This window comes from Microcaecilia unicolor, chromosome 2 (genome assembly GCF_901765095.1).
Source record: "Microcaecilia unicolor chromosome 2, aMicUni1.1, whole genome shotgun sequence".
Lineage (NCBI taxonomy): Eukaryota > Metazoa > Chordata > Amphibia > Gymnophiona > Siphonopidae > Microcaecilia > Microcaecilia unicolor.
The window spans coordinates 28797883-28813941 of NC_044032.1; the positions used below are offsets into that span (position 1 = coordinate 28797883).

General features: G+C 43.6%; 1 protein-coding gene across 4 annotated transcripts in view; it reads left to right on the top strand.

The window, feature by feature from the left end:
• The first annotated feature begins 9649 nt into the window (after positions 1-9649).
• The window catches only part of LOC115462835 (ubiquitin-associated protein 2-like), a 473475-nt gene continuing 467065 nt past the window's right edge, over positions 9650-16059 (top strand). For all 4 annotated transcript variants that reach the window (XM_030192869.1, XM_030192870.1, XM_030192871.1 and 1 more), the window contains exon 1: positions 9650-9707. The gene's annotated coding sequence lies outside the window, so the exon portion shown is untranslated. The remainder of the gene's footprint in view (positions 9708-16059) is intronic.

The window sequence follows — 16059 nt, forward strand, 5'->3', positions numbered from 1 at the left end:
TATTTTGGCACTTTCTGTCCATATTTTCAATACACCTAGCATTTATATCTTTGCTGCTTATGCAAAGTTGTTGTTTTTTTTTTAAACCATCTTTGTATTTAATTGTGACTCTGTTGCCCCCCTCTCCCCTTTCCGACCTGTAGATTTCTGTTTAATAATCGGACATCTCTACTTTACCTTGAGGTAGGAATCATTAATTAGTGAGTGCTAGCCCCCAGGTTTTCTGTGAAAGTCTGGGAGTTAAATAGTGTGTATGTGTGTGTGTGCGTGAAAGGTACTTTTTGTGTCAAATTACAAATGGAAATTACGTGTTGTGAGGATATTTGTCATTAAACTATTAAGGTATTTCTTCATAAGGTCCTGTTTTTGGGGCTCATTTTATCTTATTTTATAAAAGTGTAAGTGTAATGACACTATATTTGGAGAAAGAAATAAATACAAAAACTTAAAACTATAAGGAACATGTTTGCTTGCTTCTCCCTCCTTTCTCCAACCAACTTTGTTTTTTTTTTGTTTTTTTTTTTAATTATTATTAGGATTTGAAGTTTTTGACTACTGAGGTGGTAATAAAGTGGATTATGGTGTCTGTCTTTTGTGGGGAAGCACTGCAGTTTAAAGGGACATTTATGGAAATTGGAATTTGTCATATTTCAAGTTGAGCTGGTGATGTCTTAGACCTCTTATGTTTAAAGACTGTGACTATTTGAGGGATATTTTGGTAAGCAGGCTCCTCCAGCTTAAATTTCCTTACTAAGCTGAAACGTAGTTGAGCAGACCTGTGGCTCCATAATAAGCCTTTTATTTAGTGACCTGTGTTTTTGTTTTGTTTTTTGAGAGGGGGATAATACCTCTTTCTTCCCCTTTCCACCTACCATCTAATTCAACATTCTTCTGGCTGCAAAGGTCACTGTGCATTTCTCTCTGGAATCTGGAACAAGTGTGCTCTTGATCAGCAGCTGGTATCCTCACCCTTTGGTCTGTGAGCGCAGTCTCCATTGTGATCCCAACCCTTGCTTGGCTTTGGGTTCAGTTCATTCCATTTTCAGTGACGGTTCAAGGCAAGTCACATTTGGGTACAGTAGGTATTTCTCTGTTCACTAAGGGTTCACAGTCTGTTATTAAACGAGGGTTAAGCAACTTGCCTAAGATCACAAGGAGCATGAGTGGGATTAGTACCCTGGCTTCATGGTTCTCAGTTTACTGCTCTAATCATTAAGCAGCTTCTCCTGCTGAAGAGCCAGATCCTGGATCTGAAGTCGGCTCTCATGTGGGCATAGGTCATATGGCAGCAATTTAGAAGTTGCTTATTCAAAACATTGGGCTGAATGGGTGGTCCCTTATTGTGCACATTTTTTTATATTGCTTCCTAATTCTAAACACATCTGTTTTCACATTTCCATTTTACCAACACCTGTCAGAGACCTTTTATAGTTTTGAGAAGATTTTTTGTGAATTCATTCTTTTTTTTTAACTCAAGTGGTGAAAGCAGGCCATATTCTCACATGTGGGTGACGTCATCCAAGTCTTCCAGTACAGAGCATTAAAAAGCTAATATTGCTTTAAGAGTACACTCAGTGTCCCCCACCGTGCATGCATTAATGCCTTTCCACCTGCCACGGGAGCATAGTACCAGCAGTCTCGTCTCTGCTGTGAGGAAAGGACACACTATTCGTGGCTCCTCACAATGTCTGCTGTGTACTTTTTTCAAGCAATTTGTTCCTTCTCTAGGAGGTTATTTCTTTTTTATTTTTGTACTTTTTGCCTTCCCTTATTGTTTAGTATTTTTTTTTCCACACTTTTAGTTTTCTTACTTTTTTCACCCTCTTTAGACCTTCTTAGGCCTCAGCTCCTGTCAAGAGTCGGCCTTTGAATTTTTTCAGGTTCTTTTGCCCCTTTTTTTCAGATCGCATTGAGCCATTTGATTTGGCCATGGCTGTTTTCCCTTCCATGTCATTGAAGGTTCCCAGTGGCTTTAAGTGCTGTATGGAACATCTCTGTCATTCTTGGTGTCTTCAGTGTCTGGGGCCTGAATCAGTGTTCCCTCTAAGCAGAGTGCATGAGCTGTTGCTCATACATTGCTCACAAAAGTGCTAACAAAGCTGTTACTCTCAAAAATGTTTTTTTTGTGCTATATACAGAAATGTATTGCTAATACTGGTGCTTAAAAATTGTTGTTAGGTGGCGGCACTCCTTGGACTGGTATCAGAGGCTTGGTACGACGTCTCACTCGGCCTGACCTCAGAGACCTGGTTAGGACCTTCCCTCGGACTGAATTCAGAGGCTTAGCTGGGAGTGCCATTTGAATTGGAACCGAAGGCTTAGTTTGAAGCTCCCCTCGGACTGGACTCAGAGCCGGACTGGGCCCGAAATCCAGAAGAGGAATTAATCTGCTCCTGTAACCCGTTCTGTAAAAACTGCTCAGGAGCCCTGGGCTCGGAAATTCCACAGCACCTTCTTTCAGCCTCGGCTTCAGGAGTATCCTGCAGCACTGGGTCCTGGAGAAGACTGTGGTGGTACGCAAGCAGCATAGAACAAGGGTCAATATCCAAAACGGGACTATGGCGGACCTGATGCCAGCAGAGACGCTTTCTTTCAGCTGCCGCTTCAAGAGTGTCCTTCAAGGCAGGGTCAGACAACAGTTTATCCCGGTAAACCTGAAGCATCATAAAATAATCCAGAAAAGAAATTGGGTTGGCATAGGGATCTGAACCAAAATCAGGAACTGTACCCGGATTGGAACCCGGCTCACCAACAGGGAACGAAGTCACGGGCAGGCAGCCCACCTGGACAGATGATTTTGCTGGACTCATGGCCTTTGAATTCTGTCAGGACCTCAAGGCAGGACCGGAATTCGTGAGCCCTTGGACCACTGCCGAGGAGCGGCAGAGGCAGGCAAGACCACCCTGGAACTGGATACAAGGAAGAGTGGGACTGGAGTAGTAACAGAGGAAGGCAGCTAGAACAGGCAGAACAGGACAGCTTCACCTGCGTTTGACCACCGTTCCGCCGGAGTTGAGCTCTGGAGTGCGGGTGGCCGGCAGGACTTGTAGGACAGAGCAGGAACTGAAGATCCAGAGGACCCACTCTGGGTCTGGGAAACACAAGGGAACTAAACTAGACTAGGACTGAAAGCTGCTACGCAGCCACTAGCAAGAAACACAAGACAGACTAAGCAGACATGGCGTACACAATGGCTAGCTGGAAACAGGGGCTTGAATATACAGACAAGCTTAGTAGAAACGGGGTCCAGGATAGACATGCAAGCTTGGCAGAGGCGGGGTTCAGGATATACACTCAGGATACACGCCCTAGCTAGGCAGAAGCAGGATTCAGGATATACACTCAGGATATGCAGGATCCAGGATATACACACTAGCTAGGCAGAAGCAGGATTCAGGATATACACACTAGCTAGGCAGAAGCAGTATTCAGGATATACACTCAGGATAAATACACTAGCTAGGCAGCAACAGGTTCAGGGCAACACATAAGCTGGGTAGCAGACAGGAGAATAAACCAGGATATTAGCAGAGTCTTTGGGCAGGCTGCAAACAGAGAGAATAAACCAGGAACTAGCAGAGTCTTAGGGCAGGCTGCAGACAGAATAAACCAGGAACTAGCAGAGTCTTTGGGCAGGCTGCAGACAGAGGAATAAACCAGGGATAACAGAGTCAAGTCTGAAGCTTCAGCAGCTCCAAACACAGACAGGGAGTACAGAATGGCTGACGCTTCAGACTCCAAACACAGAGCAAGGCAACAGAAGGCCTAGCAGTCCCCAGACACCGAGCAGAAGGGGCAGGAGCCCACACAGAAGGACTAGCAGTCCACAGACACAAAGAGCAGAAGGGCCAGAGCCCACACGGAAAGACAGGCTTGTAGCAGCGCAAAAGAACACTCACTAACCTGACGGCCTTTTGTCATAGTGCACACACACCATGCAAAGGCCCTGAATGCACCAAAGAGAGGCTTGGAACACAGGAAGGACAGGCGGGAGCCATCTTAGATGCTGGCTCCCCAGATAGCCCACACTGGTGCCCTCTAGTGAAGCAATCAGCACACAAGGCAGAGACAGAGCTAACACAGAAGCAAACAAAGGCCACCAGAAAGGTAAGTCTGAGGTGGTCACGGCCACAGACGTGACACTGCAAGTAGGAGACCTGGTCCATAGAAAATACTACACATACACAAGACCGGTGTATGCTGGACCCTTTGTTGCAGGAATTACCACTATTGTTAGCAGAATCTGTGGTACTTCAGGAGTCAAACAGCACACACCAGAATGAGGGAGAAATCTTCTTTATTTGCCAGCAAACAAAGTAGGACATCAGCTCTAGCTCTCTTCTTCTCTTTCTCAGCTCTCTGTGTCTTGTGGCTTCTGTCTGTCCTCTTCAGTTCTCTTCTCAGCTCCTTCTTCTGACGTAAGCTGCTTCTGCTCTTAGTTATATACAGTTCTAAAACCCCTCTAGCCCCCCTTACTTTCCAGATGGTAAAGAATAGATTGATTACCCTGTCTGAACCAATCATCTGTATACATATATTCCAAAATATCAGTTACATAGGTTCCAGACATTTCCTAACTGACCTATGACCTGGGGCCTCTCACGCTAGACAATGTGGCTCCTATCTCTTGGCATTTTATTATTATTCACATAATCCCAGTCATAGCTTAAACTGGGTTCATTTAGGGGCTAAGGGGCTTAATGGCATACAGTCCTACATTTTGCTATAATCCATCGAGGAAGTAAGTTGACTTTTTCTGACCTCTTTCACCTATTAGCTTCACACATTGAACTAGCTAGGACTGTGGATAATTCAAACCAGACGATGACCTTTTCAACTGCAGTCTTACTTGAAAAGTCAGGCAAAGATATAACACTGAATTGAAAAGATATTCTACATAGAATTATTAATTACACAGAATAAAACATATTCTAAAATAAGCAGAAATCAAATTCCTTATAAGACAAATTCTACATCTATCAAGAACTTCTTAAATCTAACTATTTTCTTCTAAGCAGCATTTTAAACTAATCCTGTAAACTACAATATGCCTTGCTTTGCTGATCCCCTCAAGATTTAATGGCCTCCAGATGTGGTAAAATAATTACTTCTCTCTGACCTTTCTAACCTGTAGCCCAGCAAAAGTTAAACTCCTGAGCAATTAAAACCATATGGCATTCCTCCATCTCTTGCAAGTTAAAATACGAAATTATTTCTATGCCCACGCTGTCTCACCTTTAAAGTTGAAGCCGTAACTACTGCAGTTAAACTACAAGACTACACATCTTGGGTTCATATGAAAGACATTAGAGTCTTCAGACAAGCTCCTGTCCAGAAACCAAAGATTAAGTCTCATATAACAGAACCAGGTGACACGCCAGAACCACAGCCACACTTTAGCTTTACGAGTGTACTTGGGTACTACTTTAAGTCTACTTGACAGACTTATTGCACGTTGACCTGAGGACAATTAATCTGTTACTTACAGGCTACAGAAAAACAGACTTTTTAAATTACTGAAGCTAGAGCATCAAAATAAGGAAGTGCAAGTGCCTCTAACACAGCTAGCACTGGAGATACGCCTGAATCCGGAAGTGTCCCTGACCCACTGAGGCACTTCAGCATTAATTATACTTTCTATAAGACTGTTTGGACTTCTTTTCTTTTTGCCTGATTTCTTTGCATTTAAGTTGGTTTATGCTATAAGCAAACAGTAGTTTGATGCTTCTTGTCCTGTTTTATGGCTATCAGTAGAAATCAAACAAAATAAAACATGGAAAAGAAAATAAGATGATACCTTTTTTATTGGACATAATACATTTCTTGATTAGCTTTCGAAGGTTGCCCTTCTTCGTCAGATCGGAAATAAGCAAATGTGCGAGCTGACAGTGTATATAAGTGAAAACATTCAAGCATTACTGTGACAGGGTGGGAGGATGGGGGTGGGTAGGAGGTATGCATGAGGACATCAAAGCATATCATTGATATTCTAACAGGATGGGTGTGGATAGGTGAGGGGTGGGGTGATCAACAGAGACATACAGCTTTATGGTTTATAATGGGCTAGGAACCCCAAATCCTTGTTAAGTCCTTTCTGTTGGGTGTTAAAATATTCAATCATTCTGACTTCAAAGGTCTTATGTTCTTGTATGGTTTTAAAGTTACCTTTCAGGATTCTCACTGTGAAGTCACTGGTACAGTGTCCTGGTCCTGTAAAATGCTGACCAACAGGTGTGGGAGCCCTACTGGCACCAGTATTGTTCATGTGATGTCTATGTAAATTGAATCTTGTCTTAAGCATGTGGCCTGTTTCTCCAATATAGCATCCTTCGTTACATTTTTTACACTGAATGATATATACCACATTGGAAGATGAGCAAGTGAAAGATCCCTTTATGTTGAATATCTTTCCTTTGTGGATGACTGTGGGGTCCTGTGAAATATTTTGGCATAGTTTACAACTGGATAAATTACAGGGAAGTGTGCCCTTCTGTTCCTTTTCAGTCAGGAACATTTTACAGGATCAGGACACTGTACCAGTGACTTAACAGTGAGAATCCTGAAAGGTAACTTTAAAACCACTGGACATGGGTGGCTGGAGGGGGCAGGGGGAGAGGAGGGTCGCTGGACATGGGTGGCTGCAGGGGGAGAGGAGGGTCGCTGGTTATGGATGGCTGGAGGGAGGTGGGGTGGAAGGGGGGGCCTCAGACCATAAAGGGAGGGGAGAGGGGCACACACTCATTCTCTGTCTCTCACATACACTCTGTCTATCACACGCTCCATCTCTCACACACACACACTCTCTTTCAAACACTCCAAGGAAAACCTTGCTAGCGCCCGTTTCATTTCTGACAGAAACGGGCCTTTTTTTTTTTACTAGTATCCAATAAATGGGATTATTGTTAGATTACCTATGTATGACCCGTTATGTTAATGAACGTATGTAAATGAGTGTACTTCCTACTTCAGTAGAGAGACAGTCACAGCCAGTACCTTTGTGCAAGCAGGGCTGCTTTCCCATGAGAAACCAATTAATTGGCAAATAATTCTATTGCTTTCTCATAAGTAGTCTTGAGTCTTTTATATCAGCAAATTGGATTTACCTGGTAATTTGGGGTGAGGGTGAAAAAGACCCTAAAATAAAACATTAGAGACTCAGACCCAGAGAACACCTATGTGTAGCTGTGGTATTGTACTCCCATAAGCAATTGATTGTACATATATTTGGAGAATAATAAATAAAAGTGATTGCATATATATAATTTGGAGTCTCAGATATAGCAGTACTTTTGTATAGCAATGTTCTGTACTCCCAGTGAGATTTCACTGATCTGATAATTGTACTAATACCTGATAAGAAATAATGTATCTAATTAATTTCCTAACTGATGCAGCCTTGGGTGATTTATTTCTTCCTAAGTATTGGTGGGTGAACCACCATATTGGGAGGGATAAATTGACCCTAAAAATACATCTGTCAAAGGGATTTTGTTCGTACAGCACAACTTTAAGCATATGTCATGCATGGACTTTCACACGTATGTCAGAAGCCAGTAAAGGTTGTTGAGGTATATCTGTTCTTCTGATAAATACGTTTGGGTCAGTCAAATTCAAAGCCGGAGGTTCTTGAAAAGTAGATTGCCTACTGCTGTACTGTAATTAAGTCACTGTTTGATGTATATTCATTAATTAAAGGCTACGATTAAATATTTCTTTAGTAAAGATAGCAACCATTTAAATTTTTTCTGCCCTCTTTTTTTGCCTAAACAAATATGGTAACACTAGGTAGGGGAGAAAGAGGGAAGGTGCCGGATGGAAGGATAGGGAGAGAAAGAGAAGGCGCTGGATGGAAGGATGCAGAGAGAAAGAGGGGGAGACACTGGTAGGATGGGGAAAGAAAAAGGTGAGATTCTAGATGCAAAGGGGGAGAGGATAGAGTTAGTGAAAAGCTGGAGAATAAGAAGAAGGAGCATGGAGAGAACAAAAGTGAGGAATAGATGAGAAGCCATAGGTAGATGAAGTAAAAAGAGGGAAATTAAAGAATAGATAGTAAGAATGAATTAAATCTGGCCAGAGAGAGAGAGAGAGAGAGGGAGGGAGGGGGGGGGGGCAGAAAAATAAATGGAAGAAAACAAAGAAAAAGGAGAGAAAATGACAAATGGAAAAACAGTTAAGACCAAGGAAAGCAGAATCAAGAGACTGGGACCAACACAATTAGAAAAAGTAAATGGTCAAGACAACAAAGGTACAGAAAATAATGTTATTTTTAATTTAGGATAAAGTAATGTGGTAGCTGTGTTAATAAAGGTTAATAAATGTAAATAAAACAAAACACAAAATAGAAAATAAGGCGATACCTTTACTGATTAAAAAAAAAAAAAAAGTCTGAGGAGCCTGCAGAGACCAGCACTTCCTTCCTCAGGTCATGAAAGGATACCATACTACTACTACTACTACTACTTGACATTTCTAAAGCGCTACTAGGGTTACGCAGCGCTGTACAATTTAACATAGGACAGTCCCTGCTCAAAGGAGCTTACAATCTAAAGGACAAATGTACAGTCAGTCAAATAGTGGCAGTCTAGATTTCCTGAAAGGTATAAAGGTTAGGTGCCGAAAGCAACATTGAAGAGGTGGGCTTTGAGCAAGGATTTGAAGATGGGTAGGGAGGGGGCTTGGCGTAAGGGCTCAGGAAGTTGATTCCAAGCATAGGGTGAGGCGAGGCAGAATGAGCGGAGCCTGGAGTTGGCAGTGGTGATGGGTACTGAGAGGAGGGATTTGTCCTGTGAGCAGAGGTTACGGGCGGGAACGTAAGGGGAAATGAGGGTAGAGAGGTAATGAGGGGTTGCAGACTGAGTGCATTTGTAGGTAAGAAGGAGAAGCTTGAACTGTATGCGGTATCTGATTGGAAGCCTGAGGCAGGAGCTTTTGTCCTCTGAAAGGTAATTGAAAATGGTACTTGGCTGATAAATAAAATAGGTTCAGAAATGGAAGTGGGAGGTGTGCCAGGGGGGTGGCGCTATGTGGTGGGTGGAGCCAACACAGAGTGGGGCGGGGTTGGGGCGTGTACTAAAATCTCAATTCGGACCCCTTGGCAGCTCTGCCATTAGTTCTAATAATCTTTTACTATGCTATTGTTTTAGGTGCACTTGTGACTCCGCCTACAGGTTTCAAATGGTTAGATTGCCTCCTGACAATCCTCCTTGGGCTCATACCGTGGAGGTTTAATAGACCTCCTCGCTGTCTACTACTACTTATCATTTCTAGACTCCTTCTCAAACTCAATCTAACCTTCTTGGGGGGAGGCAAGAACAGCCATCTTGTACCGCCTCCGGATGTGATGTCAGACGTCGACAGGATTCCGTTACAAGCTAAAATAAGTATTGTTAAAAACAAATGGAAGTCTAGTCCTTTATTTCTGTTGTAAAGAGCACGTTTTTCACCATCGGTCAATAGACTATTGTAAATGTAATCGTTTACGTCATCGCCTCCTTTCTTTGGACGACAGAGCGACACCAGACAAAAGCAAGCTCTGTGTGCGTAGCGTAAGCGCTTCTAAGTTCTATCCTCACGTCACTACTCCCAGCAGCACCGTGGTCCGTGACCGCCTCATTCCCGGGCGTCCTACGTCACTTGCTTTTTAAGACGTCAAGCGGCCGGGTTGTGGTGGTCACGTGACGGCGGCCGCTTTGTGAGCACATTTGCAGGTAGTGAGATTGGTGGTGTGTGTGAGCTGCCAAATTTGGGGGGTGCGCTTTTTTTGGTCGGTGTTATAGTTTGGTAAATGGTGTGAGAATGGCTTTAAATTTTTTTTGTTTAATTTGGTGGTGTGTTTCGAGGGGAAGTCGCCCTAGAAAGGAGGGTTAATTGAGGTGAACGGCTCGTGCCGGCCTCAACGGCTTTTCGTGTGTGTTGTGTCCTGTCTTCGACCTGCTCTCTGTCTTCCTTCTTCCCTTTTAAAAGGGGCTTGGAAGTTCAGCTCGACTTCGGCATCTGGGAAATAAAGGGGATATAGTGTTTTTTTTTTTATTTTTTTAACAGCTGTCATTTTTTTCTGGTTTTTTTTTATTTTTTTTTTTGGTATACCTTCCTCTGTGTCATATTTGCATGTCTGAATGTTTGAATTTGGAGATTGATGAGGTTCCTAACACAAGAATGATGAAATCGTGTGTTGATGGTTTTATTTCATCAGGATGTTGGGTTGGGGGTTGGAAGGATATGTAATGACTAGGGCTTGGGGGTGAATATAGTGATAGGGGGTGTAGGTTTAAGGTAGGTCAGCGGAATGGGCTTATCCATTCATTTTCATTAGTTCAGACTTACTTACATAGTAACATAGTAAGTGATGGCAGATAAAGGTCTCTACGGTCCATCCAGTCCGCCCAACAAGATAAACGAACTTTACTTGATATGCGATACCCGAGTTTGATTTGTCTTTGTTATTCTCAGGGCACAGTACTGAGAGGGTGTTAGTTACCTGGAACGCCCTTCCATGTGAAGTGGTGGAGATGCAAATGGTAATGGAATTCAAAAATGTTTTGGATAAACACAAAGTAATCCTGTTTGGAAGGAATGGATCCTCAGGAGCTTAGCTGAGATTGGGTGGCAGAGCCGGTGGTGGGAGGCGGGACTGGCGGTTGGGAGGTGGGGATAGTACTGGGCAGACTTATACAGTCTGTGCCAGGGGCTGGTGGTTGGGAGGTGGGGATAGTGCTGGGCAGACTTATACTGTCTATGCCCTGAAGTAGGGTATACACAAAAAGTAGTACATGTGAGTTTATCTTGTTGGGCAGACTGGATGGACCGTGCAGGTCTTTTTCTGCCGTCGTCTACAATGTTACTATGTATAAGTCTGCCCAGCACTCTTGCACTAAAAGTTCTGAAGTAAATGTCGAAGCCTCTTAAAAGCCCATCCCTATCTATTCAGTCACGATCAGGACGTAGACCTTAAAAGTCTGCTCAGCACTGGTTTTGCTTCCCAATTACCAGCGTTGCCACCCAATCTCCTCTAAGATTCTGTGGATCCATTCCTTCTAAACAGGATTCTTTTGTGTTTATCCCATGCATATTTGAATTTCATTACCGTTTTCATTACCTCCTTTGGGAGGACATTCCATGTTTCCACCACCCTCTCTAGGAAAAAATACTTCCTGACATTACTCCTGAGTCTGCCCCCCTTCAACCTCAATTCATGTCCTCTAGTTCTACCACCTTCCCGTCTCCAGAAAAGGTTTGTTTGCGGATTAATACCTTTCAAATATTTGAACGTCTGTATCATGTCACCCCTGTTTCTCCTTTCCTTCAAAGTATACATGTTAGCAAATTGTACAAGGAGAGACTTGCCGACCTGAAGATGTGAACTTTGACATGATACAGACGTTAAAATATTTGAAAGGTATTAATCCGCAAACAAATCTTTATACTTGCCCCTGTTGGGGCATCAGTACTGGATTAACCTGTTTGGTTAATCTGGGGTGAATCGAGAAGTCTGGGTTTTGAGTGGTATATAACTCATTGCTGTTTTGGCTACTGGATAATGTATGCTGGGCTAAGATCTGAACTGTCAAATTTAGAAATTTTACTTATTTTTTAGCACCAGGATATAAGGTTAGGGTTGGGAAATGTGTAGTGCAAAGGAATTTGGGGTTAAGGGTTGTAAGCCAAATTGGAGGAATATAAAACTAAGTACTGGCCTGGATACAGCAGTATATTGGACTTGAGGTGGCATAGTTGGAGATAAATGAAGTATCAGGAAGAAGGGGTATTGCCGAAGATCCAAATGGTATTGACATGAACTATATTGTGTTGATCAGTACATAATTCGAAGGTGTATGATTAGTATGGGGTTGGGTTTCAGAGCACAGTATTAGTGCAAGGTGAGCGTGGCGATTGGACATTTCTCAGGGCTTCTCAAATCAGCCTTCAGGTCACACCGTCTCATTAGGTTTTCAGGATATCTACGATGAATATGCATGAGATTGGCATGGAAATCTAACTCATGCATATTCCCTTGTGGATATCTACAAAACCTGATGGGACTTGTGCCCTGAGGACTGGGTTGAGAAGGCCTGGTTTATGTGATATCAAGTGATAAGGGTCAGGAATATATAGTACACGGGTATAGAGAAGGGTTGAGTCAAAGAGATACAGCGTTGAGAGGACTGGTACTGTATGTATTTGTGGTATTGATGTTTTGAAGTTTAGGTGGATATTTTAGGTGGGAATAGAAAACAAAACAGAGAATGTTATAATGCCATGGTATCACTTTATGGTGTGACTGCACCTAGAATACAGTGTGCAGTTCTGGTCGCTGCATCTCAAAAAAGATATAGTGGAATTAGAAAAGGTACAGAGAAGGGCAACAAAAATGATAAAGGGGATGGGACAAATTCCTTATTAGGAAAGGATAAAGAGGCTAGGGCTCTTCGAGCTTGGGGAAGAGACGGCTGAGGAGAGATACGGTAGAGGTCTGTAAAACACTGAGTGAAGTGGAATGGGTAGACGTGAATTACTTGTTTACTTGTTCCATAAATACTAGGACTGGGGGAAGGGGCCGCATACAATGAAGTGGTAAATTTAAAACCAGGGAAAATATTTATTAACTCAATGTGTAATTAAACTCTGGAATTAATTTTCAGAATGTGGTAAAAGTTAGCTTTATAGGGTTTCAAAAAGGTTTGGATAGTTTCCTAAAAGAAAAACCCATTAACCATTATTAAGATGGCCTTAGGAAAATCCACTACTTTATTTCTAGGATAAGCAGCATAAAGTCTGTTTTACTTTTTTTGGAATCTTGCTGAGTACTTGTGACCTGGACTGGCCACTGTTGGAAACAGGATACTGGGCTTGGTCTGTAATAGGGTGCCGTACTGGGACAGTGTTTGGTATTATCCGCAAAGAGACGAACCTTACCAGACAGTCCTTCTGCAATACCACTCACGAAGATGTTTAAAGTAGCCAGCCCAAGGATTGACCCCTGCGGTACACCACTGATTTCATCCTTTTACTCAGAGCAAACTCCATCTACCACTACCCTCTGTCTCCTTCCACTTAACCAGTTCTTAAACCAGTCAATCACTTTAGGTCCTATACCGAGGGCATTCAGTTTACTTCAGTCACAGGTGCAGAACCGTGTCAAAGGCTTTGCTAAAAGCCACATCTAGCGCCCCTCCCACATCCAGCTGTTTGGTCACTCAGTCAAAGAAGTTAATCAGATTGCCTGACAAGATTTGCCTCTAGTGAAACCATGCTGCCTTGGATCCTGCAGTCCATTCGACTTGAGAAACCTCACAATCCTCCACTTTAAAAGTGTTTCCATTAGTTTACTCACCATTGAGGCCAGACTAACTGGTCTGTAATTTGCAGTCTCCTCCTTCTGTTTGTGTGCAGAGGGACCACATTCGCCCTTCTCCAGCCCTCTGGACTACAGATTCTGAGGAACCATTGAAAAGGTCAGGCAGCAGAGCTGCCAGAGCTTCTCCAAGTCAGTACCCTCAGTTGTATAGCATCAGGCCCCATCGCTTTGTCTACTTTTAGTTTGGCCATTTCATCATGAGAGTCTGAACTGGTCTACCATCCATCCATCTTCAGTATTTATTTTCTGTGGTTTTGCCCCTGGCCTTTCATCCGTGAATACAGAACAGAAATAATTGTTTAGCAGTTCAGCTGTACCCTTATCAGCTTCTACATATTCCTCCCCCTCAGCCTTGAGCCTCACATTGCTATTATGGCACTAACTCCTGTCGCTTACATATCTAAAAAATGTTCCCCAATTTTACCTTATTGACTGTCTTTCGTTTGCCTCTTTGCTTTCCTGACAGCTTTTCCAGATATTTTTGCCTGTCTTCTAGGACTATCAGTGTTTTATTAAATGTTAGGTACATAGGTGTATTCCATTTTTTAAATTCATATACCCTCGTATCCCAAGCATCATATTCTCGTTATTCACTCTCTACTCCCCTCTGCAGTTCTCTTGTTTTCTCTGTACTTGGTCCAAAAATAGCAATGTAATGTAGCAAGCAACAAAAATTTAAAACTTCTGGCAGTCAAGGTCAACGTGTCATAAAGTTAAAATCTTTTCTTATCTATGTAGTCTGTTTTCTCCCTCGTGGAATGATAGCTGTCTAGGCTATTACTATTCAGCATTGGCAGTGCACTGATAAAGCACACTTTTAAGTACATTGCTGTTCTGGAACAGACGAAATGTCCATCAAGCCTAATATTCTATTCCTTGTCATCAAGCAGATGCAGCCATTACAGATGGGTTGTGTCCATCAACCAGCAGAGGGAGATAGAGAGCACACTTTTTTCAGTGCCTCATACCAGCTTGCTCCACTGCCTCTCTTCAGTATTCTCTATCTCCCCTAGCAGAGTGGCTGCAGCTTCTTCGAGCTCCATCTAAAATCTACCTGGAGGTTGCTCCTGTGCTTTTGCCAGTTGTTAGCAGGGGTGTTGGAGGCTATAGCAGCTTCACTTTAAAGGCACATAGGTTCGCCCTTTCCCTGCCTTACCCATACCTCCGAGGATGTGGACACATTGCTTAGCTTTCCCTGTCCTTCCCCACCAACAGTGGGTGCAGGCACATAGGTTCGCCCTTTCCCACTCACCTGAGTCTCCGGAGTTCTATTTACCTCTGCTTTCCTCACAGCGTGAAAAAAAAAAAAGGAACAGAGGTGTTTTCCTTGCCTTTTTCTGTGGGACCGAAGCTGTGATACTCGGTCCAGTGATGTAAGAGTGTTTTCTGACTCCTCCGGGGTGGGCCTGCGATCAGGGTGATTTTGGCGCGAACCGCCATTTTGAATTTTACCGCCGTTTTCAGCGATGGCTGCGGAGGCAGTAAAGCGCTGTTCCAAGTGTGGCAAGTGCAGATCAGCAGCGGGGCTCTGTAAATCATGCTGTATAGACGTTAGAGCCGGCCCGAGCATGGCAAGCGACGATTCTTCGCGCTCTGAGCAGGCAGCCATTTTGAATTTACCACATGGCGCTACCGTTGAGACGGAGAGTCCTGAGCCCGGGGGGAGGCCTCGGAGTGAGGCTGATATGGGAGCTACTAGCCCCGGCAGAGATCCAGGTGCCCAGGTTGAGTTTTTCTCCCCTGATTTTGTCTTATTAATGCATAAAGCATACATGCTTAAAAGAGCTCTCCCACAAAGCCCGACATGGGCGTCTTCTAATGCCCCCCCCGGTGGATTCTAGCCTGGGTATGCCCTCTGAGGCGTTATTCCCTGATAATTGGCAGAATATGAAGTGCAAAAGGGCTCATTCCCCTTCAGAGAGCGCTGCACCTCCATTCCCCCCCCTCCACCGTGGTCGGGCTGCGAGGATTCAGAGGACTCTGGCAGGCCTTCATGGTCTGAGGAGCCAGAGTCTGGTGCAGAAGTGAATCAGGATCTGGATGATCCCTCCGCGGTGAGGATTTTCCACCGTGATGAGCTGCCAGCGCTTATTTCTGATGCCCTGCAGGCTCTCTCTATTGAGGACCCTGCCAGTGGCACAGCCTCCTCTGTGAATCCTAGGATGGCTAGTGAGTCATTCCATGTCAAGTGGACCAATTTTAAAGGTCGTCCCCACCTCACCATCTCAGATTTTGATGAAATTTGGTACATCGTTTCTTTATGATAAAAAACTAAGCTGTGCAAAATTTTAGTTCAAAAGACTAAAAATTGGAGGTTCTAGGGGACCTCAAGTAAAGGGTTGCAAAATGTCGCCTGAACAAAAATGACATTTTGGGCCAACTTCCAGAAGCTGTAAAACTGGAAGTTTTAGTAGTACAAGGGGGATATTTGGAGAACCTGCACTACATTTAGGGCTTAATGAACTGGCAAAACCCCATGTTCCTAGTCCTCTTACTTTTTGAATGGTTTAGGCTCAAACTTTGCCAAAAAAAATGGCAAAAATCAATCTAACGAGAGGTCTGTACCTCTCGTTAGGGCTCTCCGGCTAAAAACTCTAATGTAGAACTAAAAAAAAAAAGAACAAGGGGGGTGAAAACACGCGCCAGGGGCGTCCTTTATTGACGCCCCAGGTCGCCGCTGCTCCCCACTCCCTCTGCAAGCAATC